Source organism: Paramormyrops kingsleyae, chromosome 1 (genome assembly GCF_048594095.1).
Source record: "Paramormyrops kingsleyae isolate MSU_618 chromosome 1, PKINGS_0.4, whole genome shotgun sequence".
Lineage (NCBI taxonomy): Eukaryota > Metazoa > Chordata > Actinopteri > Osteoglossiformes > Mormyridae > Paramormyrops > Paramormyrops kingsleyae.
In genome coordinates, this window is record NC_132797.1 from 55,085,153 (window position 1) to 55,109,705 (window position 24,553).

At 36.8% G+C, this 24,553-nt stretch overlaps 2 long non-coding RNA genes across 4 annotated transcripts; one reads left to right on the forward strand and one right to left on the reverse strand.

Moving 5' to 3' along the window:
* The first annotated feature begins 5,987 nt into the window (after positions 1–5,987).
* Positions 5,988–8,797, forward strand: LOC140592688 (uncharacterized). 2 transcript variants are annotated; one of them, XR_011993096.1, is made up of 3 exons: positions 5,988–6,780; positions 6,884–6,951; positions 7,047–8,797. It is a non-coding gene; the product is annotated as an uncharacterized lncRNA (long non-coding RNA). The 2 variants fall into 2 exon arrangements; XR_011993095.1 differs by having other exon boundaries at positions 5,988–6,951.
* Positions 8,798–14,822: 6,025 nt separating this feature from the next.
* LOC140592689 (uncharacterized) lies at positions 14,823–17,630 on the reverse strand. 2 transcript variants are annotated; one of them, XR_011993098.1, is made up of 3 exons: positions 16,840–17,630; positions 16,669–16,736; positions 14,823–16,573 (listed from the first exon to the last, which is right to left on the reverse strand). It is a non-coding gene; the product is annotated as an uncharacterized lncRNA (long non-coding RNA). The 2 variants fall into 2 exon arrangements; XR_011993097.1 differs by having other exon boundaries at positions 16,669–17,630.
* Between the last annotated feature and the right edge of the window lie 6,923 nt (positions 17,631–24,553).

The following is a 24,553-nucleotide window of genomic DNA, read 5'->3' on the forward strand; positions in this document are numbered from 1 at the left end:
TGTTTTCGTGAAGAAATCATAAGAAACTAACACGAAATGAAGATTTCATTATAACTTGAAATTCTGAGTTCATTTCATGAAACCTGCGCTTCCCCTATAAGAGTTCGACCTACCATTATAGGAAAATGTGTTTTCGTGAAGAAATCATGACAAACTAACACGAAATGAAGATTTCATTATAACATGAAATTCTGAGTTCATCTCATGAAACCTGCGCTTCCCCTATAAGAGTTCGACCTACCATTATAGGAAAATGTGTTTTCGTGAAGAAATCATGACAAACTAACACGAAATGAAGATTTCATTATAACTTGAAATTCTGACTTCATTTCATGAAACCTGCGCTTCCCCTATAAGAGTTCGACCTACCATTATAGGAAAATGTGTTTTCGTGAAGAAATCATGACAAACTAACACGAAATGAAGATTTCATTATAACATGAAATTCTGAGTTCATCTCATGAAACCTGCGCTTCCCCTATAAGAGTTCGACCTACCATTATAGGAAAATTTGTTTACGTGAAGAAATCATGACAAACTAACACGAAAAGAAGATTTCATTATAACTTCAAATTCTGAGTTCATTTCATGAAACCTGCACTTCCCCCATAAAAGTTCGACCTACCAATATAGGAAATTGTGTTTACGTGAAGAAATCATGACAAACTAACACGAAATGAAGATTTCATTATAACTTGATATTCTGAGTTCATTTCATGAAACCTGCGCTTCCCCCGTAAGAGATCGACCTACTATTATAGGAAAATGTGTTTTCGTGAAGAAATCATGACAAACTAACACGAAATGAAGATTTCATTATAACTTGAAATTCTGAGTTCATTTCATGAAACCTGCGCTTCCCCCATAAGAGTTCGACCGACCTTTATAGGAAAATGTGTTTTCGTGAAGAAATCATAAGAAACTAACACGAAATGAAGATTTCATTATAACTTGAACTTCTGAGGTCATTTCATGAAACCTGCGCTTCTCCCATAAGAGTTCGACCTACCAATATAGGAAAATGTGTTTACCTGAAGAAATCATGACAAATATGAAATGAAAATTTCATTATAACTTGAAATTCTGAGTTCATTTCATGAAACCTGCGCTTCCCCCATAAGAGTTCGACCTACCATTACAGGAAAATGTGTTTTCGTGAAGAAATCATGACAAACTAACACGAAATGAAGATTTCATTATAACTTGAAATTCTGAGTTCATTACATGAAACCTGCGCTTCCCCCATAAGAGTTCGACCTACCATTATAGGAAAATGTGTTTACGTGAAGAAATCATGACAAACTAACACGAAATGAAGATTTCATTATAACTTGAAATTCTGAATTCATTTCATGAAACCTGCGCTTCCCCTATAAGAGTTCGACCTACCATTATAGGAAAATGTGTTTTCGTGAAGAAATCATGACAAACTAACACGAAATGAAGATTTCATTATAACATGAAATTCTGAGTTCATCTCATGAAACCTGCGCTTCCCCTATAAGAGTTCGACCTACCATTATAGGAAAATGTGTTTTCGTGAAGAAATCATGACAAGCTAACACGAAATAAAGATTTCATTATAACTTGAAATTCTGACTTCATTTCATGAAACCTGCGCTTCCCCCATAAGAGTTCGACCTACCTTTATAGGAAAATGTGTTTACGTGAAGAAATCATGACAAACTAACACGAAATGAAGATTTCATTATAACTTGAAATTCTGAGTTCATCTCATGAAACCTGCGCTTCCCCTATAAGAGTTCGACCTACCATTATAGGAAAATGTGTTTACGTGAAGAAATCATGACAAACTAACACGAAATGAAGATTTCATTATAACTTGAAATTCTGAGTTCATTTCATGAAACCTGCGCTTCCCCCATAAGAGTTCGACCTACCTTTATAGGAAAATGTGTTTACGTGAAGAAATCATGACAATCTAACACGAAATGAAGATTTCATTATAACTTGAAATTCTGAGTTCATTTCATGAATCCTGCGCTTCCCCCATAAGAGTTCGACCTACCTTTATAGGAAAATGTGTTTACGTGAAGAAATCATGACAAACTAACACGAAATGAAGATTTCATTATAACTTGAAATTCTGAGTTCATTTCATGAAACCTGCGCTTCCCCCATAAGAGTTCGACCTACCATTATAGGAAAATGTGTTTTCGTGAAGAAATCATGACAAACACGAAATGAAGATTTCATTATAACTTGAAATTCTGAGTTCATTTCATGAAACCTGCGCTTCCCCCATAAGAGTTTGACCTACCTTTATAGGAAAATGTGTTTTCGTGAAGAAATCATGACAAACTAACACGAAATGAAGATTTCATTATAACTTGAAATTCTGAGTTCATTTCAGGAAACCTGCGCTTCCCCCATAAGAGTTCGACCTACCTTTATAGGAAAATGTGTTTACGTGAAGAAATCATGACAAACTAACACGAAATGAAGATTTCATTATAACTTGAAATTCTGAGTTCATTTCATGAAACCTGCGCTTCCCCCATAAGAGTTCGACCTACCATTATAGGAAAATGTGTTTTCGTGAAGAAATCATGACAAACACGAAATGAAGATTTCATTATAACTTGAAATTCTGACTTCATTTCATGAAACCTGCGCTTCCCCTATAAGAGTTCGACCTACCATTATAGGAAAATGTGTTTTCGTGAAGAAATCATGACAAACTAACACGAAATGAAGATTTCATTATAACATGAAATTCTGACTTCATCTCATGAAACCTGCGCTTCCCCTATAAGAGTTCGACCTACCATTATAGGAAAATGTGTTTTCGTGAGGAAATCATGACAAACTAACACGAAATGAAGATTTCATTATAACTTGACATTCTGACTTCATCTCATGAAACCTGCGCTTCCCCTATAAGAGTTCGACCTACCATTATAGGAAAATGTGTTTTCGTGAAGAAATCATGACAAACTAACACGAAATGAAGATTTCATTATAACATGAAATTCTGAGTTCATCTCATGAAACCTGCGCTTCCCCTATAAGAGTTCGACCTACCATTATAGGAAAATGTGTTTACGTGAAGAAATCATGACAAACTAACACGAAATGAAGATTTCATTATAACTTCAAATTCTGAGTTCATTTCATGAAACCTGCACTTCCCCCATAAGAGTTCGACCTACCAATATAGCAAAAATGTTTTTACGTGAAGAAATCATGACAAACTAACACGAAATGAAGATTTCATTATAACTTGAAATTCTGAGTTCATTTCATGAAACCTGCGCTTCCCTTATAAGAGTTCGACCTACCATTATAGGAAAATGTGTTTACGTGAAGAAATCATGACAAACTAACACGAAATGAAGATTTCATTATAACATGAAATTCTGAGTTCATCTCATGAAACCTGCGCTTCCCCTATAAGAGTTCGACCTACCATTATAGGAAAATGTGTTTACGTGAAGAAATCATGACAAACTAACACGAAATGAAGATTTCATTATAACTTCAAATTCTGAGTTCATTTCATGAAACCTGCACTTCCCCCATAAGAGTTCGACCTACCAATATAGCAAAAATGTGTTTACGTGAAGAAATCATGACAAACTAACACGAAATGAAGATTTCATTATAACTTGAAATTCTGAGTTCATTTCATGAAACCTGCGCTTCCCTTATAAGAGTTCGACCTACCATTATAGGAAAATGTGTTTACGTGAAGAAATCATGACAAACTAACACGAAATGAAGATTTCATTATAACTTGATATTCTGAGTTCATTTCATGAAACCTGCGCTTCCCCCGTAAGAGATCGACCTACTATTATAGGAAAATGTGTTTTCGTGAAGAAATCATGACAAACTAACACGAAATGAAGATTTCATTATAACTTGAAATTCTGAGTTCATTTCATGAAACCTGCGCTTCCCCCATAAGAGTTCGACCGACCTTTATAGGAAAATGTGTTTTCGTGAAGAAATCATAAGAAACTAACACGAAATGAAGATTTCATTATAACTTGAACTTCTGAGGTCATTTCATGAAACCTGCGCTTCTCCCATAAGAGTTCGACCTACCAATATAGGAAAATGTGTTTACCTGAAGAAATCATGACAAATATGAAATGAAAATTTCATTATAACTTGAAATTCTGAGTTCATTTCATGAAACCTGCGCTTCCCCCATAAGAGTTCGACCTACCATTACAGGAAAATGTGTTTTCGTGAAGAAATCATGACAAACTAACACGAAATGAAGATTTCATTATAACTTGAAATTCTGAGTTCATTACATGAAACCTGCGCTTCCCCCATAAGAGTTCGACCTACCATTATAGGAAAATGTGTTTACGTGAAGAAATCATGACAAACTAACACGAAATGAAGATTTCATTATAACTTGAAATTCTGAATTCATTTCATGAAACCTGCGCTTCCCCTATAAGAGTTCGACCTACCATTATAGGAAAATGTGTTTTCGTGAAGAAATCATGACAAACTAACACGAAATGAAGATTTCATTATAACATGAAATTCTGAGTTCATCTCATGAAACCTGCGCTTCCCCTATAAGAGTTCGACCTACCATTATAGGAAAATGTGTTTTCGTGAAGAAATCATGACAAGCTAACACGAAATAAAGATTTCATTATAACTTGAAATTCTGACTTCATTTCATGAAACCTGCGCTTCCCCCATAAGAGTTCGACCTACCTTTATAGGAAAATGTGTTTACGTGAAGAAATCATGACAAACTAACACGAAATGAAGATTTCATTATAACTTGAAATTCTGAGTTCATCTCATGAAACCTGCGCTTCCCCTATAAGAGTTCGACCTACCATTATAGGAAAATGTGTTTACGTGAAGAAATCATGACAAACTAACACGAAATGAAGATTTCATTATAACTTGAAATTCTGAGTTCATTTCATGAAACCTGCGCTTCCCCCATAAGAGTTCGACCTACCTTTATAGGAAAATGTGTTTTCGTGAAGAAATCATGACAATCTAACACGAAATGAAGATTTCATTATAACTTGAAATTCTGAGTTCATTTCATGAAACCTGCGCTTCCCCCATAAGAGTTCGACCTACCTTTATAGGAAAATGTGTTTACGTGAAGAAATCATGACAAACTAACACGAAATGAAGATTTCATTATAACTTGAAATTCTGAGTTCATTTCATGAAACCTGCGCTTCCCTCATAAGAGTTCGACCTACCATTATAGGAAAATGTGTTTTCGTGAAGAAATCATGACAAACTAACACGAAATGAAGATTTCATTATAACTTGAAATTCTGAGTTCATTTCATGAAACCTGCGCTTCCCCCATAAGAGTTCGACCTACCTTTATAGGAAAATGTGTTTTCGTGAAGAAATCATGACAAACTAACACGAAATGAAGATTTCATTATAACTTGAAATTCTGAGTTCATTTCATAAAACCTGCGCTTCCCCCATAAGAGTTCGACCTACCTTTATAGGAAAATGTGTTTACGTGAAGAAATCATGACAAACTAACACGAAATGAAGATTTCATTATAACTTGAAATTCTGAGTTCATTTCATGAATCCTGCGCTTCCCCCATAAGAGTTCGACCTAAGAGAGATGGAGAATACCGGTTATGTCAAAGTGACAGGTTGGGTCAAAGGTCACAAAGGTCAAATAAATCAAAAAGTGACAGGCGGGGGCTGCAAGCTGGGTGACGTCATGAGGTAGTGGGAGGGGGTGTTTTTTTTTTTGGCTGTGAGCGAGTTGAGCGTTGGGATAGGGGTTTATTTGTATATAGTTTATTTATTTATTATAATTTAATTATGTATTATTATTTAATTATTTATTATAATGTAATTATTATTATTTTAATTTTTAGGAGAGTGCTTATGAGTGTGGTGTTTTGTCTGCATCCACCGGGGTGCCGAGCAGGGGGGACTGAGCAGGGGGGTTGTTGCGTTAAGGTCCCAAACACTGGGTCTGAGTGGGGGTGGGTTACCTGATGGAGTGTGAGCGTACGCTGTACCACCGTGGTAAGGTCCGTGGCTTTGGAGAATCTGTAGAAAAGGGCTCTGAGAGAGCGATGCTGTGTCTGGTGCAGTACCGTGGTAAGGTCCCGTGGCTTTGGATAATCCGCAAAGGACTCGGAGAGAGCGATGCCGGAGAGCTGAGAGTTGTGCTGCGCGAGACTGAAAGAAATCCTGTGAGAATGACCAAGTTGGAGCTAAGAATGAGAGGAGGAGCTGGGTCTGACGTCCAGTAAAAAAACGCTTAGCAGTAGTTTGACCGTCTGTGTGTGTGTGTATGTGTGTGTGTGTGTGTGAAAGCCGACACCCCCCTGCAGCAGTAGCAGTTTGGCCTTGTGTTTTTCCTCATGCAACCTATGTACATCCCGATAGGTCAAATCCCGGTCAAACTGTAATTTCGGCCACAGATCAAGTTTGACACTTTGTATTTCAGTAAATTTTGTTAAAAGTTTTGTCTTTTCCCCCCGACTCCCCGCCACACATCAAGTTTGACATTTTGTATTTCAGTAAATTTTGTCTTTTCCCCCCGACTCCCCCCATACCGTCTACGCAGTTAAAACGTACATCGAAATAGACAACAGATAAAACTTGACAGGACGTATATTTCTCCTTAAAGAATCCTAAAAAGTAAGCAACCGGTGAAATTTTTATTACCTTGAGAAGGGTCCCCCTCCTTTGGTAAAGAGACACAAGTACCCCACACCCCGTATCATCAAGGCATTGCCCTACTGGAAAGAGAAAACTACATGGGACCTGCATAGAGTAAGTATATTATTTCTTTTACGCGTGTTTTATGATATTTTACGCGTGTTTTATGATAAACACAATACAATAAAATAACTTAAAATAATTATTTTATTTTTAGAGATTCAGCTATTTTGGGTTTGTTTTTTTTTCTCTACGGGAGACACTGCGGATAGAAAACTCCATATAGTGAGTATATTATTTCTTTTATACATATGATAAACGCTATACATTAAAAATAACTTATTCTAATAATAGGTATTCTCTATTATTTTATGTACAAGAGAGACGGCACGGACCGGTCAAGAGAAAATCTACGCAAGACCTGAATCAGCAGGTATGGATGGAGCAACACCCCCCCTCCTATACCTGAAGCGCTATTAAATGAAATAGACAACATCAACAACGCTAATAATGATGAAAATGATGCGGTTTACTTTGCTCAACACGACTCGCCACCCGCAGCGTCTGGTGAAGCGACGGCCCAAGAGCCCTGTTTGCTACCATCCTTAGAGACATTATTAATAACCTTCCGGTGCTGATAGGGTCGGCACCGACCCATTTTTAAGTTTAACATGCATAAAAGCACCACATATATTTGTGCATACTCTTAAAACAAAAGGCTCCATATTGAACCTTTTAGCTTGGTACATATATGACACTCCTTGGACATTCTCAATTAAAAGAAATGGCACCTTTTTGAAGGCAATGGTTATATTTCCTCTGGTTAGAACCCCTATAGTTCTATATAGCACACCCAAGAACCTTTTTTTTCGAAATATATACTGCATCAAAGTTTTTTGACTTTGTCAGGAATCTCTATTTAAACTAAATAAATTAAAACAAAATCAAGGTAAGGCATCCCCACACATGTAAGGTAAGATAAGACCAGTTCAGTTTATTTATATAATTCTCTAGAGGTTTATTTTATCATTATTTTTTATTGAAAACGAGAGGAATGCTGTCAAAAGAAAGGTCCAGAAAGCCACACCAAAAATATTAAAACCAATCTTTTCATGGATAAGGAAGCCTAACAAGGTAACCAAGAAGTAAGAAACAAATTGGATGATAAATAATTGTTTTGAGGGTATCTTATGGCTGATGTACTGTAAGACACGTGCTGCTTGACACCGACCCGTCTAACATAAGAGACAGGAACAGAAAGCTAACATAGGCCGAAGGTTAAGCGTGTTAAATGAAAGGCAGCGGGATAATTCCCCATAATGCCGCACTATAACAAAATCAAACGCGACGTGAAAACGTTTAATAGACCTCAATAAAAATGTCAGGGACGTCTACGACAAACGCAGATTGTTGCCTAGTGGGGAAACTGCCTTTTGGATACCGAAATGTAAAACTAGCAGCATCGCAAAAAGGGTGTTGTAAGTCTTTAAAAATATTTCATCGAATGAATTTGTTAGTGTAACATGAAAGTGTTTCAAAGATGTACAGATGTTTTAAAATGTAATATGAAAGTTTTTCAAAGTAAGATGTACAGATGTTTTAAAATGTAACATGAAAGTTTTTCAAAGTAAGATGTACAGATGTTTTAAAATGTAACATGAAAGTTTTTCAAAGTAAGATGTACAGATGTTTTAAAAAATGTAACATGAAAGTTTTTCAAAGTAAGATGTACAGATGCTTTAAAAATGTTCGGGTGTTTTATTTTCTAGACGCGTTGTACAAAAACGGTTTGTTATGTGTACGCAGCGCAAGCATGTTTGTACAAAGTTTTATGCATTCATTTTGCGAATCAGTTTTGAAATCTAATATGAACGTGGCTTTTATTTTACAAAAACAAAGTTGCAAAAAATTTGTAGGCTCTTTATCAAAGCAGATTTTGTTAATATAACATGAAGTTTTTTTTTATTATTTTCAAAGTTGCACAAGGGTTTTAAAATGTAACATGTACACGTGTGTTTTATTTTTCAAACTTGTACAAAAACGTGTGTGTACATTTATCAAATGAGTTTTAAAATGCAACATGTACAGGTATTTTATTATTCAAAATAAAAGTTGTACATACATTTTGTTATATGTATGCAGCACGGTCATGTTTTTAAAATGTGCTAATATTTGCGGGATGGTGGGAATAAAGCGTATTTAAAAGGGGTACCTCTCGTGGAATCTACCAATCTTTAGCAGCTTTTGAACCCTGAGCCACACGGGGACTGGGGTTTTTAACCGTGAGACTCGACACCTAGCTACGCATTAGATCCTTACTTCAGCAATGGTCCCCATGTACCCAGTGTAGGGTCAGGTCCATCGCAAGAGAATGTCTCCGCCGTGAAAGAACGATCCACCAGCATTTTGTGTATCAACGAATCTGTAATCATTCTTTCCATTCATTATATGCTGAGTTTTCCAAAATTGTTTTTTAGCTGAAGCATCAAAAGCTGTAACTTCGAGTGCACCTGGTTTAATAGCATTTTATTTATAACAGTAGGAGCTTGTAAACTGCATTTAGCGGTCGCATGAAAACACATTAAAAACTTTAAAGAATAAAGCTTTAGTTATTTTTAATAAAGACGGCTTTCTAGTAAATGGTTTTCCTACAAGGTGACCCCGCGGCCTATACTTAAGACATCCGGGCGCCTGATTTGAGATGTTTACTGAGGACGGTATGTTAAGTTAACAGTGGTGACTGAGCTGCACCGTGTTTGACTCTTAATGAAACTTAGACCTAATTCAACAGAACCAGTCGTCATCCACTTTGCAGTGAGATTTCTGTGCGAAATGTGAACAAAGATTCATTTTCTTACTTTACCACTTATCGGATAACAAGGGAAATGGCAGCGGCAATAACCTACACAGTTATTTGTTCCTTCCATATGTATATATATAGCACCGCAGAACGTTTTGCACTTTTTTGCACTATTTGTTTATTGTTTGTTGTGTGTTCTACATGCATGTTTGCACTGGAGGATCTGCTTTTTATTCTCATTGTACATGAGTATAGTGACAATAAAAAGGCATTTCATTCATTCATAATATGTCGGACACAATGGCTCTGAGCACCAGGGAGTCCGCCGTGAGGCGCACGAGCTGCTAGCTGATGTAATGCTGCGAACGGTCGGGGCTCTGACATTCTTAAGGTGCGGCTATCTATCCCCGAGACACTTTAGCCAGGAGCGTGTATATTTGCGCTTATTAATGCTGCAGTGTCAGGGTTTTGCTGACTCTTATAGGAAGCTGGCTAGCAATAACATTTTTAGCTGGTCTTTTTCATTTAGTACATACACGGTTTAGAAGAAAACCTAATCACCATTAAAAAAAATAAATAAATAAACGTACAAAACTATTGAAATCCCCCAGAAGCATGTGCATATTTTTCTGGTTTGCATGTTGTGTGTGTGTGTGTGTGTGTGTGTGTGTGTGTGGTTACCTAAGCACAGTCGGCCTAGTGTTTGATAGGTGATGGAGAAGCGTACGGTCGTGGGGACAATAAACTACATGCGCCTATGCCAACATGTGTTTAAGTATAGCGACAAACATGGACGCTTTCTTTAACGTAAAACAGTTAAAGGCTCATACGGTTTTGTTTACATTTTTATTTTTTTAATTTCAAGTAGCCTCTAATCACCTTACATTAGTTCTGATTTACTGTAGTCACCAATCAGAGTATTTTAAAACAATGGCACTGAAATGTCACCACATGTTAAAGCTAACAAAGTAACATGATTATATCAGCGGAACAAACCAGTCGCCGGTACGTATAGACAGATCATGTGTTGCTCAACAATCGACAGCATTTTGAAATCTATTTGTATTTAGACAAATATATTGGGAATAAAGCGTTGTGTTTTAAAAGGCAGACATTGAGGTCGAATTTAAATTGGTCACAATTGTATTGTTTTCCGCAGCTAGAAGTGTCGGCTGAGGTTGATTTTAATTGGCATGTCAGTTTAGGATTCTTGCAGTAGAAGTTATGTAGTGAATTGCGGTACTCTGAAATTAAGTGATATGTGTATTAGAATCGTGAAGCGTCATCTTCCTTTGTTTTAGGTTCACCCCGGGCATTTTATGAATTGTAATGTAATATCAGACAGTGTGTGATGAATTTCTGAAGGCCTGTTATAGGCCTATATGACAATTTCGTGGAAACGTCTCATGGAAAAATGTAGTTGCAGTTTGTCAGGACTAAAGACTGGCTAATGTGACATGGTGAACAAGTCCTGTGGTTAAAGAATGCCGGCCTGTTGCTTAAAACATTGTGTTGTATGCCGAATGTTTCTTGCCCATAGACTACATGTTGCTATACTGTTCCTTTATAATATTCAACTATTATTTTTTAAATCATTTAATGAAATAGGTAAATACCTCATCATTGATGACTATGGTCCACCTGAGTGACAAGTAACCCGTCCTGGACAGAGGTTTCTTCAAGGCCTGTTGTGGGAACCCCATGGTGTAGGATTAAGAGAAAGAATACAGGGAGTGGTACAAATGAGCAGTTGTCCTGCCCCCTTTTACTCATTTTGGATGCTTAAATTACTAAATTGTGATTTTAATGCTCATCTGTATGATTCTATGGTCTGAGCGAGTCTCCAGTACTACATGAATGGTAAACTTAAAAACTCTACTTCTCTTAGCTTAATGATATTTTCTTTTACTGTGTACGATTGGTAGAAATGAAAATCGTGATTTGTCTCTCAGCTTGTGTGTGTGTGTGTGTGTGTGTCTGTGTGTGTGCGTGCGGTGTGTCAACAATGGCAATTATTCACTAAATTCTAAACAAACCCACATATAAAACCCCCTCCCCACCCACCCCAGACACCTATAAAACACAGCATTCTTGCTCTCACCCCCCACTCATTTTGTGAAAAAGCATGTCTGTTGCCAAGACTACAGCTCGTGTCTTGAGTCGTACATACTATGACCCCAGCCACCCGGGGTCATACGGAGGGGCCTCCAGACTGCAGAGAGCCGTGCAGGAAGATACGGGGGAAAAAAGTGGCTACTGATGACATCAGAGAGTGGCTGTCTATGCAAGACAGTTATACTTTACATAAACCGGCCTGCCGCTGATACATGGCTCTCGGTATTAAACACTCTGCTCCTGGGGAAATTCTTTTTAGCCGGCTTATGTAAAGTATAACTGTCTTGCATAGACAGCCACTCTCTGATGTCATCAGTAGCCACTTTTTTCCCCCGTATCTTCCTGCACGGCTCTCTGCAGTCTGGAGGCCCCTCCGTATGACCCCGGGTGGCTGGGGTCATAGTATGTACGACTCAAGACACGAGCTGTAGTCTTGGCAACAGACATGCTTTTTCACAAAATGAGTGGGGGGTGAGAGCAAGAATGCTGTGTTTTATAGGTGTCTGGGGTGGGTGGGGAGGGGGTTTTATATGTGGGTTTGTTTAGAATTTAGTGAATAATTGCCATTGTTGACACACCGCACGCACACACACAGACACACACACACACACACACACAAGCTGAGAGACAAATCACGATTTTCATTTCTACCAATCGTACACAGTAAAAGAAAATATCATTAAGCTAAGAGAAGTAGAGTTTTTAAGTTTACCATTCATGTAGTACTGGAGACTCGCTCAGACCATAGAATCATACAGATGAGCATTAAAATCACAATTTAGTAATTTAAGCATCCAAAATGAGTAAAAGGGGGCAGGACAACTGCTCATTTGTACCACTCCCTGTATTCTTTCTCTTAATCCTACACCATGGGGTTCCCACAACAGGCCTTGAAGAAACCTCTGTCCAGGACGGGTTACTTGTCACTCAGGTGGACCATAGTCATCAATGATGAGGTATTTACCTATTTCATTAAATGATTTAAAAAATAATAGTTGAATATTATAAAGGAACAGTATAGCAACATGTAGTCTATGGGCAAGAAACATTCGGCATACAACACAATGTTTTAAGCAACAGGCCGGCATTCTTTAACCACAGGACTTGTTCACCATGTCACATTAGCCAGTCTTTAGTCCTGACAAACTGCAACTACATTTTTCCATGAGACGTTTCCACGAAATTGTCATATAGGCCTATAACAGGCCTTCAGAAATTCATCACACACTGTCTGATATTACATTACAATTCATAAAATGCCCGGGGTGAACCTAAAACAAAGGAAGATGACGCTTCACGATTCTAATACACATATCACTTAATTTCAGAGTACCGCAATTCACTACATAACTTCTACTGCAAGAATCCTAAACTGACATGCCAATTAAAATCAACCTCAGCCGACACTTCTAGCTGCGGAAAACAATACAATTGTGACCAATTTAAATTCGACCTCAATGTCTGCCTTTTAAAACACAACGCTTTATTCCCAATATATTTGTCTAAATACAAATAGATTTCAAAATGCTGTCGATTGTTGAGCAACACATGATCTGTCTATACGTACCGGCGACTGGTTTGTTCCGCTGATATAATCATGTTACTTTGTTAGCTTTAACATGTGGTGACATTTCAGTGCCATTGTTTTAAAATACTCTGATTGGTGACTACAGTAAATCAGAACTAATGTAAGGTGATTAGAGGCTACTTGAAATTAAAAAAATAAAAATGTAAACAAAACCGTATGAGCCTTTAACTGTTTTACGTTAAAGAAAGCGTCCATGTTTGTCGCTATACTTAAACACATGTTGGCATAGGCGCATGTAGTTTATTGTCCCCACGACCGTACGCTTCTCCATCACCTATCAAACACTAGGCCGACTGTGCTTAGGTAACCACACACACACACACACACACACACACACACACAACATGCAAACCAGAAAAATATGCACATGCTTCTGGGGGATTTCAATAGTTTTGTACGTTTATTTATTTATTTTTTTTAATGGTGATTAGGTTTTCTTCTAAACCGTGTATGTACTAAATGAAAAAGACCAGCTAAAAATGTTATTGCTAGCCAGCTTCCTATAAGAGTCAGCAAAACCCTGACACTGCAGCATTAATAAGCGCAAATATACACGCTCCTGGCTAAAGTGTCTCGGGGATAGATAGCCGCACCTTAAGAATGTCAGAGCCCCGACCGTTCGCAGCATTACATCAGCTAGCAGCTCGTGCGCCTCACGGCGGACTCCCTGGTGCTCAGAGCCATTGTGTCCGACATATTATGAATGAATGAAATGCCTTTTTATTGTCACTATACTCATGTACAATGAGAATAAAAAGCAGATCCTCCAGTGCAAACATGCATGTAGAACACACAACAAACAATAAACAAATAGTGCAAAAAAGTGCAAAACGTTCTGCGGTGCTATATATATACATATGGAAGGAACAAATAACTGTGTAGGTTATTGCCGCTGCCATTTCCCTTGTTATCCGATAAGTGGTAAAGTAAGAAAATGAATCTTTGTTCACATTTCGCACAGAAATCTCACTGCAAAGTGGATGACGACTGGTTCTGTTGAATTAGGTCTAAGTTTCATTAAGAGTCAAACACGGTGCAGCTCAGTCACCACTGTTAACTTAACATACCGTCCTCAGTAAACATCTCAAATCAGGCGCCCGGATGTCTTAAGTATAGGCCGCGGGGTCACCTTGTAGGAAAACCATTTACTAGAAAGCCGTCTTTATTAAAAATAACTAAAGCTTTATTCTTTAAAGTTTTTAATGTGTTTTCATGCGACCGCTAAATGCAGTTTACAAGCTCCTACTGTTATAAATAAAATGCTATTAAACCAGGTGCACTCGAAGTTACAGCTTTTGATGCTTCAGCTAAAAAACAATTTTGGAAAACTCAGCATATAATGAATGGAAAGAATGATTACAGATTCGTTGATACACAAAATGCTGGTGGATCGTTCTTTCACGGCGGAGACATTCTCTTGCGATGGACCTGACCCTACACTGGGTACATGGGGACCATTGCTGAAGTAAGGATCTAATGCGTAGCTAGGTGTCGAGTCTCACGGTTAAAAACCCCAGTCCCCGTGTGGCTCAGGGTTCAAAAGCTGCTAAAGATTGGTAGATTCCACGAGAGGTACCCCTTTTAAATACGCTTTATTCCCACCATCCCGCAAATATTAGCACATTTTAAAAACATGACCGTGCTGCATACATATAACAAAATGTATGTACAACTTTTATTTTGAATAATAAAATACCTGTACATGTTGCATTTTAAAACTCATTTGATAAATGTACACACACGTTTTTGTACAAGTTTGAAAAATAAAACACACGTGTACATGTTACATTTTAAAACCCTTGTGCAACTTTGAAAATAATAAAAAAAAACTTCATGTTATATTAACAAAATCTGCTTTGATAAAGAGCCTACAAATTTTTTGCAACTTTGTTTTTGTAAAATAAAAGCCACGTTCATATTAGATTTCAAAACTGATTCGCAAAATGAATGCATAAAACTTTGTACAAACATGCTTGCGCTGCGTACACATAACAAACCGTTTTTGTACAACGCGTCTAGAAAATAAAACACCCGAACATTTTTAAAGCATCTGTACATCTTACTTTGAAAAACTTTCATGTTACATTTTTTAAAACATCTGTACATCTTACTTTGAAAAACTTTCATGTTACATTTTAAAACATCTGTACATCTTACTTTGAAAAACTTTCATGTTACATTTTAAAACATCTGTACATCTTACTTTGAAAAACTTTCATATTACATTTTAAAACATCTGTACATCTTTGAAACACTTTCATGTTACACTAACAAATTCATTCGATGAAATATTTTTAAAGACTTACAACACCCTTTTTGCGATGCTGCTAGTTTTACATTTCGGTATCCAAAAGGCAGTTTCCCCACTAGGCAACAATCTGCGTTTGTCGTAGACGTCCCTGACATTTTTATTGAGGTCTATTAAACGTTTTCACGTCGCGTTTGATTTTGTTATAGTGCGGCATTATGGGGAATTATCCCGCTGCCTTTCATTTAACACGCTTAACCTTCGGCCTATGTTAGCTTTCTGTTCCTGTCTCTTATGTTAGACGGGTCGGTGTCAAGCAGCACGTGTCTTACAGTACATCAGCCATAAGATACCCTCAAAACAATTATTTATCATCCAATTTGTTTCTTACTTCTTGGTTACCTTGTTAGGCTTCCTTATCCATGAAAAGATTGGTTTTAATATTTTTGGTGTGGCTTTCTGGACCTTTCTTTTGACAGCATTCCTCTCGTTTTCAATAAAAAATAATGATAAAATAAACCTCTAGAGAATTATATAAATAAACTGAACTGGTCTTATCTTACCTTACATGTGTGGGGATGCCTTACCTTGATTTTGTTTTAATTTATTTAGTTTAAATAGAGATTCCTGACAAAGTCAAAAAACTTTGATGCAGTATATATTTCGAAAAAAAAGGTTCTTGGGTGTGCTATATAGAACTATAGGGGTTCTAACCAGAGGAAATATAACCATTGCCTTCAAAAAGGTGCCATTTCTTTTAATTGAGAATGTCCAAGGAGTGTCATATATGTACCAAGCTAAAAGGTTCAATATGGAGCCTTTTGTTTTAAGAGTATGCACAAATATATGTGGTGCTTTTATGCATGTTAAACTTAAAAATGGGTCGGTGCCGACCCTATCAGCACCGGAAGGTTATTAATAATGTCTCTAAGGATGGTAGCAAACAGGGCTCTTGGGCCGTCGCTTCACCAGACGCTGCGGGTGGCGAGTCGTGTTGAGCAAAGTAAACCGCATCATTTTCATCATTATTAGCGTTGTTGATGTTGTCTATTTCATTTAATAGCGCTTCAGGTATAGGAGGGGGGGTGTTGCTCCATCCATACCTGCTGATTCAGGTCTTGCGTAGATTTTCTCTTGACCGGTCCGTGCCGTCTCTCTTGTACATAAAATAATAGAGAATACCTATTATTAGAATAAGTTATTTTTAATGTATAGCGTTTATCATATGTATAAAAGAAATAATATACTCACTATATGGAGTTTTCTATCCGCAGTGTCTCCCGTAGAGAAAAAAAAACAAACCCAAAATAGCTGAATCTCTAAAAATAAAATAATTATTTTAAGTTATTTTATTGTATTGTGTTTATCATAAAACACGCGTAAAATATCATAAAACACGCGTAAAAGAAATAATATACTTACTCTATGCAGGTCCCATGTAGTTTTCTCTTTCCAGTAGGGCAATGCCTTGATGATACGGGGTGTGGGGTACTTGTGTCTCTTTACCAAAGGAGGGGGACCCTTCTCAAGGTAATAAAAATTTCACCGGTTGCTTACTTTTTAGGATTCTTTAAGGAGAAATATACGTCCTGTCAAGTTTTATCTGTTGTCTATTTCGATGTACGTTTTAACTGCGTAGACGGTATGGGGGGAGTCGGGGGGAAAAGACAAAATTTACTGAAATACAAAATGTCAAACTTGATGTGTGGCGGGGAGTCGGGGGGAAAAGACAAAACTTTTAACAAAATTTACTGAAATACAAAGTGTCAAACTTGATCTGTGGCCGAAATTACAGTTTGACCGGGATTTGACCTATCGGGATGTACATAGGTTGCATGAGGAAAAACACAAGGCCAAACTGCTACTGCTGCAGGGGGGTGTCGGCTTTCACACACACACACACATACACACACACACAGACGGTCAAACTACTGCTAAGCGTTTTTTTACTGGACGTCAGACCCAGCTCCTCCTCTCATTCTTAGCTCCAACTTGGTCATTCTCACAGGATTTCTTTCAGTCTCGCGCAGCACAACTCTCAGCTCTCCGGCATCGCTCTCTCCGAGTCCTTTGCGGATTATCCAAAGCCACGGGACCTTACCACGGTACTGCACCAGACACAGCATCGCTCTCTCAGAGCCCTTTTCTACAGATTCTCCAAAGCCACGGACCTTACCACGGTGGTACAGCGTACGCTCACACTCCATCAGGTAACCCACCCCCACTCAGACCCAGTGTTTGGGACCTTAACGCAACAACCCCCCTGCTCAGTCCCCCCTGCTCGGCACCCCGGTGGATGCAGACAAAACACCACACTCATAAGCACTCTCCTAAAAATTAAAATAATAATAATTACATTATAATAAATAATTAAATAATAATACATAATTAAATTATAATAAATAAATAAACTATATACAAATAAACCCCTATCCCAACGCTCAACTCGCTCACAGCCAAAAAAAAAAACACCCCCTCCCACTACCTCATGACGTCACCCAGCTTGCAGCCCCCGCCTGTCACTTTTTGATTTATTTGACCTTTGTGACCTTTGACCCAACCTGTCACTTTGACATAACCGGTATTCTCCATCTCTCTGACCTACCTTTATAGGAAAATGTGTTTACGTGAAGAAATCATGACAAACTAACACGAAATGAAGATTTCATTATAACTTGAAATTCTGAGTTCATTTCATGAAACCTGCGCTTCCCCCATAAGAGTTCGACCTACCATTATAGGAAAATGTGTTTTCGTGAAGAAATCATGACAAACACGAAATGAAGATTTCATTATAACTTGAAATTCTGAGTTCATTTCATGAAACCTGCGCTTCCCCCATAAGAGTTTGACCTACCTTTATAGGAAAATGTGTTTACGTGAAGAAATCATGACAAACTAACACGAAATGAAGATTTCATTATAACTTGAAATTCTGAGTTCATTTCATGAAACCTGCGCTTCCCCCATAAGAGTTCGACCTACCATTATAGGAAAATGTGTTTTCGTGAAGAAATCATGACAAACTAACACGAAATGAATATTTCATTATAACTTGAAATTCTGAGTTCATTTCATGAAACCTGCGCTTCCCCCATAAGAGTTCGACCTACCTTTATAGGAAAATGTGTTTTCGTGAAGAAATCATGACAAACTAACACGAAATGAAGATTTCATTATAACTTGAAATTCTGAGTTCATTTCAGGAAACCTGCGCTTCCCCCATAAGAGTTCGACCTACCTTTATAGGAAAATGTGTTTACGTGAAGAAATCATGACAAACTAACACGAAATGAAGATTTCATTATAACTTGAAATTCTGAGTTCATTTCATGAAACCTGCGCTTCCCCCATAAGAGTTCGACCTACCATTATAGGAAAATGTGTTTTCGTGAAGAAATCATGACAAACACGAAATGAAGATTTCATTATAACTTGAAATTCTGACTTCATTTCATGAAACCTGCGCTTCCCCTATAAGAGTTCGACCTACCATTATAGGAAAATGTGTTTTCGTGAAGAAATCATGACAAACTAACACGAAATGAAGATTTCATTATAACATGAAATTCTGACTTCATCTCATGAAACCTGCGCTTCCCCCATAAGAGTTCGACCTACCTTTATAGGAAAATGTGTTTTCGTGAAGAAATCATGACAAACTAACACGAAATGAAGATTTCATTATAACTTGAAATTCTGAGTTCATTTCATAAAACCTGCGCTTCCCCCATAAGAGTTCGACCTACCTTTATAGGAAAATGTGTTTACGTGAAGAAATCATGACAAACTAACACGAAATGAAGATTTCATTATAACTTGAAATTCTGAGTTCATTTCATGAATCCTGCGCTTCCCCCATAAGAGTTCGACCTACCTTTATAGGAAAATGTGTTTACGTGAAGAAATCATGACAAACTAACACGAAATGAAGATTTCATTATAACTTGAAATTCTGAGTTCATTTCATGAAACCTGCGCTTCCCCCATAAGAGTTCGACCTACCATTATAGGAAAATGTGTTTTCGTGAAGAAATCATGACAAACACGAAATGAAGATTTCATTATAACTTGAAATTCTGAGTTCATTTCATGAAACCTGCGCTTCCCCCATAAGAGTTTGACCTACCTTTATAGGAAAATGTGTTTACGTGAAGAAATCATGACAAACTAACACGAAATGAAGATTTCATTATAACTTGAAATTCTGAGTTCATTTCATGAAACCTGCGCTTCCCCCATAAGAGTTCGACCTACCATTATAGGAAAATGTGTTTTCGTGAAGAAATCATGACAAACTAACACGAAATGAATATTTCATTATAACTTGAAATTCTGAGTTCATTTCATGAAACCTGCGCTTCCCCCATAAGAGTTCGACCTACCTTTATAGGAAAATGTGTTTTCGTGAAGAAATCATGACAAACTAACACGAAATGAAGATTTCATTATAACTTGAAATTCTGAGTTCATTTCAGGAAACCTGCGCTTCCCCCATAAGAGTTCGACCTACCTTTATAGGAAAATGTGTTTACGTGAAGAAATCATGACAAACTAACACGAAATGAAGATTTCATTATAACTTGAAATTCTGAGTTCATTTCATGAAACCTGCGCTTCCCCCATAAGAGTTCGACCTACCATTATAGGAAAATGTGTTTTCGTGAAGAAATCATGACAAACACGAAATGAAGATTTCATTATAACTTGAAATTCTGACTTCATTTCATGAAACCTGCGCTTCCCCTATAAGAGTTCGACCTACCATTATAGGAAAATGTGTTTTCGTGAAGAAATCATGACAAACTAACACGAAATGAAGATTTCATTATAACATGAAATTCTGACTTCATCTCATGAAACCTGCGCTTCCCCTATAAGAGTTCGACCTACCATTATAGGAAAATGTGTTTTCGTGAGGAAATCATGACAAACTAACACGAAATGAAGATTTCATTATAACTTGAAATTCTGACTTCATCTCATGAAACCTGCGCTTCCCCTATAAGAGTTCGACCTACCATTATAGGAAAATGTGTTTTCGTGAAGAAATCATGACAAACTAACACGAAATGAAGATTTCATTATAACATGAAATTCTGAGTTCATCTCATGAAACCTGCGCTTCCCCTATAAGAGTTCGACCTACCATTATAGGAAAATGTGTTTACGTGAAGAAATCATGACAAACTAACACGAAATGAAGATTTCATTATAACTTCAAATTCTGAGTTCATTTCATGAAACCTGCACTTCCCCCATAAGAGTTCGACCTACCAATATAGCAAAAATGTTTTTACGTGAAGAAATCATGACAAACTAACACGAAATGAAGATTTCATTATAACTTGAAATTCTGAGTTCATTTCATGAAACCTGCGCTTCCCTTATAAGAGTTCGACCTACCATTATAGGAAAATGTGTTTACGTGAAGAAATCATGACAAACTAACACGAAATGAAGATTTCATTATAACATGAAATTCTGAGTTCATCTCATGAAACCTGCGCTTCCCCTATAAGAGTTCGACCTACCATTATAGGAAAATGTGTTTACGTGAAGAAATCATGACAAACTAACACGAAATGAAGATTTCATTATAACTTCAAATTCTGAGTTCATTTCATGAAACCTGCACTTCCCCCATAAGAGTTCGACCTACCAATATAGCAAAAATGTGTTTACGTGAAGAAATCATGACAAACTAACACGAAATGAAGATTTCATTATAACTTGAAATTCTGAGTTCATTTCATGAAACCTGCGCTTCCCTTATAAGAGTTCGACCTACCATTATAGGAAAATGTGTTTACGTGAAGAAATCATGACAAACTAACACGAAATGAAGATTTCATTATAACTTGAAATTCTGAGTTCATTTCATGAAACCTGCGCTTCCCCCATAAGAGTTCGACCTACCAATTTAGGAAAATGTGTTTACGTGAAGAAATCATGACAAACTAACACGAAATGAAGATTTCATTATAACTTGAAATTCTGAATTCATTTCATGAAACCTGCGCTTACCCTATAAGAGTTCGACCTACCATTATAGGAAAATGTGTTTTCGTGAAGAAATCATGACAAACTAACACGAAATGAAGATTTCATTATAACATGAAATTCTGAGTTCATCTCATGAAACCTGCGCTTCCCCTATAAGAGTTCGACCTAGCATTATAGGAAAATGTGTTTTCGTGAAGAAATCATGACAAACTAACACGAAATGAAGATTTCATTATAACTTGAAATTCTGAGTTCATCTCATGAAACCTGCGCTTCCCCTATAAGAGTTCGACCTACCATTATAGGAAAATGTGTTTTCGTGAAGAAATCATGACAAACTAATATGAAATGAAAATTTCATTATAACTTGAAATTCTGAGTTCATTTCATGAAACCTGCGACTCCCCTATAAGAGATCGACCGACCTTTATAAGAAAATGTGTTTACGTGAAGAAATCATGACAAACTAATATGAAATGAAAATTTCATTATAACTTGAAATTCTGAGTTCATTTCATGAAACCTGCGCTTCCCCCATAAGAGTTCGACCTACCTTTATAGGAAAATGTGTTTACGTGAAGAAATCATGACAAACTAACACGAAATGAAGATTTCATTATAACTTGAAATTCTGAGTTCATCTCATGAAACCTGCGCTTCCCCTATAAGAGTTCGACCTACCATTATAGGAAAATGTGTTTACGTGAAGAAATCATGACAAACTAACACGAAATGAAGATTTCATTATAACTTGAAATTCTGAGTTCATTTCATGAAACCTGCGCTTCCCCTATAAGAGTTCGACCTACCATTATAGGAAAATGTGTTTTCGTGAAGAAATCATGACAAACTAACACGAAATAAAGATTTCATTATAACTTGAAATTCTGAGTTCATTTCATGAAACCTGCGCTTCCCCCATAAGAGTTCGACCTACCATTATAGGAAAATGTGTTTACGTGAAGAAATCATGACAAACTAACACGAAATGAAGATTTCATTATAACTTGAAATTCTGAGTTCATTTCATGAAACCTGCACTTCCCCCATAAGAGTTCGACCTACCATTATAGGAAAATGTGTTTACGTGAAGAAATCATGACAAACTAACACGAAATGAAGATTTAATTATAACTTGATATTCTGAGTTCATTTCATGAAACCTGCGCTTCCCCTATAAGAGTTCGACCTACCACTATAGGAAAATGTGTTTTCGTGAAGAAATCATGACAAACTAACACGAAATGAAGATTTAATTATAACTTGATATTCTGAGTTCATTTCATGAAACCTGCGCTTCCCCTATAAGAGTTAGACCTACCATTATAGGAAAATGTGTTTTCGTGAGGAAATCATGACAAACTAACACGAAATGAAGATTTCATTATAGCTTGAAATTCTGACTTCATTTCATGAAACCTGCGCTTCCCCTATAAGAGTTCGACCTACCATTATAGGAAAATGTGTTTTCGTGAAGAAATCATGACAAACTAACACGAAATGAAGATTTCATTATAACTTGAAATTCTGAGTTCATTTCATGAAACCTGCGCTTCCCCCATAAGAGTTCGACCGACCTTTATAGGAAAATGTGTTTTCGTGAAGTAATCATAAGAAACTAACACGAAATGAAGATTTAATTATAACTTGAAATTCTGAGTTCATTTCATGAAACCTGCGCTTCTCCCATAATAGTTCGACCTACCAATATAGGAAAATGTGTTTACGTGAAGAAATCATGACAAACTAACACGAAATGAAGATTTCATTATAACTTGAAATTCTGAGTTCATTTCATGAAACCTGCACTTCCTCCATAAGAGTTCGACCTACCTTTATAGGAAAAATGTGTTTACGTGAAGAAATCATGACAAACTAATATGAAATGAAAATTTCATTATAACTTGAAATTCTGAGTTCATTTCATGAAACCTGTGCTTCCCCTATAAGAGATCGACCTACCTTTATAGGAAAATGTGTTTACGTGAAGAAATCATGACAAACTAATATGAAATGAAAATTTCATAACTTGAAATTCTGAGTTCATTTCATGAAACCTGCGCTTCTCCCATAAGAGTTCGACCTACCAATATAGGAAAATGTGTTAACGTGAAGAAATCATGACAAACTAATATGAAATGAAAATTTCATTATAACTTGAAATTCTGAGTTCATTTCATGAAACCTGCGCTTCCCCTATAAGAGATCGACCTACCTTTATAGGAAAATGTGTTTTCGTGAAGAAATCATAAGAAACTAACACGAAATGAAGATTTCATTATAACTTGAAATTCTGAGTTCATTTCATGAAACCTGCGCTTCCGCTATAAGAGTTCGACCTACCATTATAGGAAAATGTGTTTACGTGAAGAAATCATGACAAACTAACACGAAATGAAGATTTCATTATAACTTGAAACTCTGAGTTCATTTCATGAAACCTGCGCTTCCCCTATAAGAGTTCGACCTACCATTATAGGAAAATGTGTTTACGTGAAGAAATCATGACAAACTAATATGAAATGAAAATTTCATTATAACTTGAAATTCTGAGTTCATTTCATGAAACCTGCGCTTCCCCTATAAGAGTTCGACCTACCATTATAGGAAAATGTGTTTTCGTGAAGAAATCATGACAGACTAAAACAAAATGAAGATTTCATTATAACTTGAAATTCTGAGTTCATTTCATGAAACCTGCGCTTCGCCTATAAGAGCTCGACCTACCATTATAGGAAAATGTGTTTTCGTGAAGAAATCATGACAAACTAACACGAAATGAAGATTTCATTATAACATGAAATTCTGAGTTCATCTCATGAAACCTGCGCTTCCCCTATAAGAGTTCGACCTACCATTATAGGAAAATGTGTTTTCCTGAAGAAATCATGACAAACTAACACAAAATGAAGATTTCATTATAACTTGAAATTCTGACTTCATTTCATGAAACCTGCGCTTCCCCTATAAGAGTTCGACCTACCATTATAGGAAAATGTGTTTTCGTGAAGAAATCATGACAAACTAACACGAAATGAAGATTTCATTATAACTTGACATTCTGAGTTCATTTCATGAAACCTGCGCTTCCCCTACAAGAGTTCGACCTACCATTATAGGAAAACGTGTT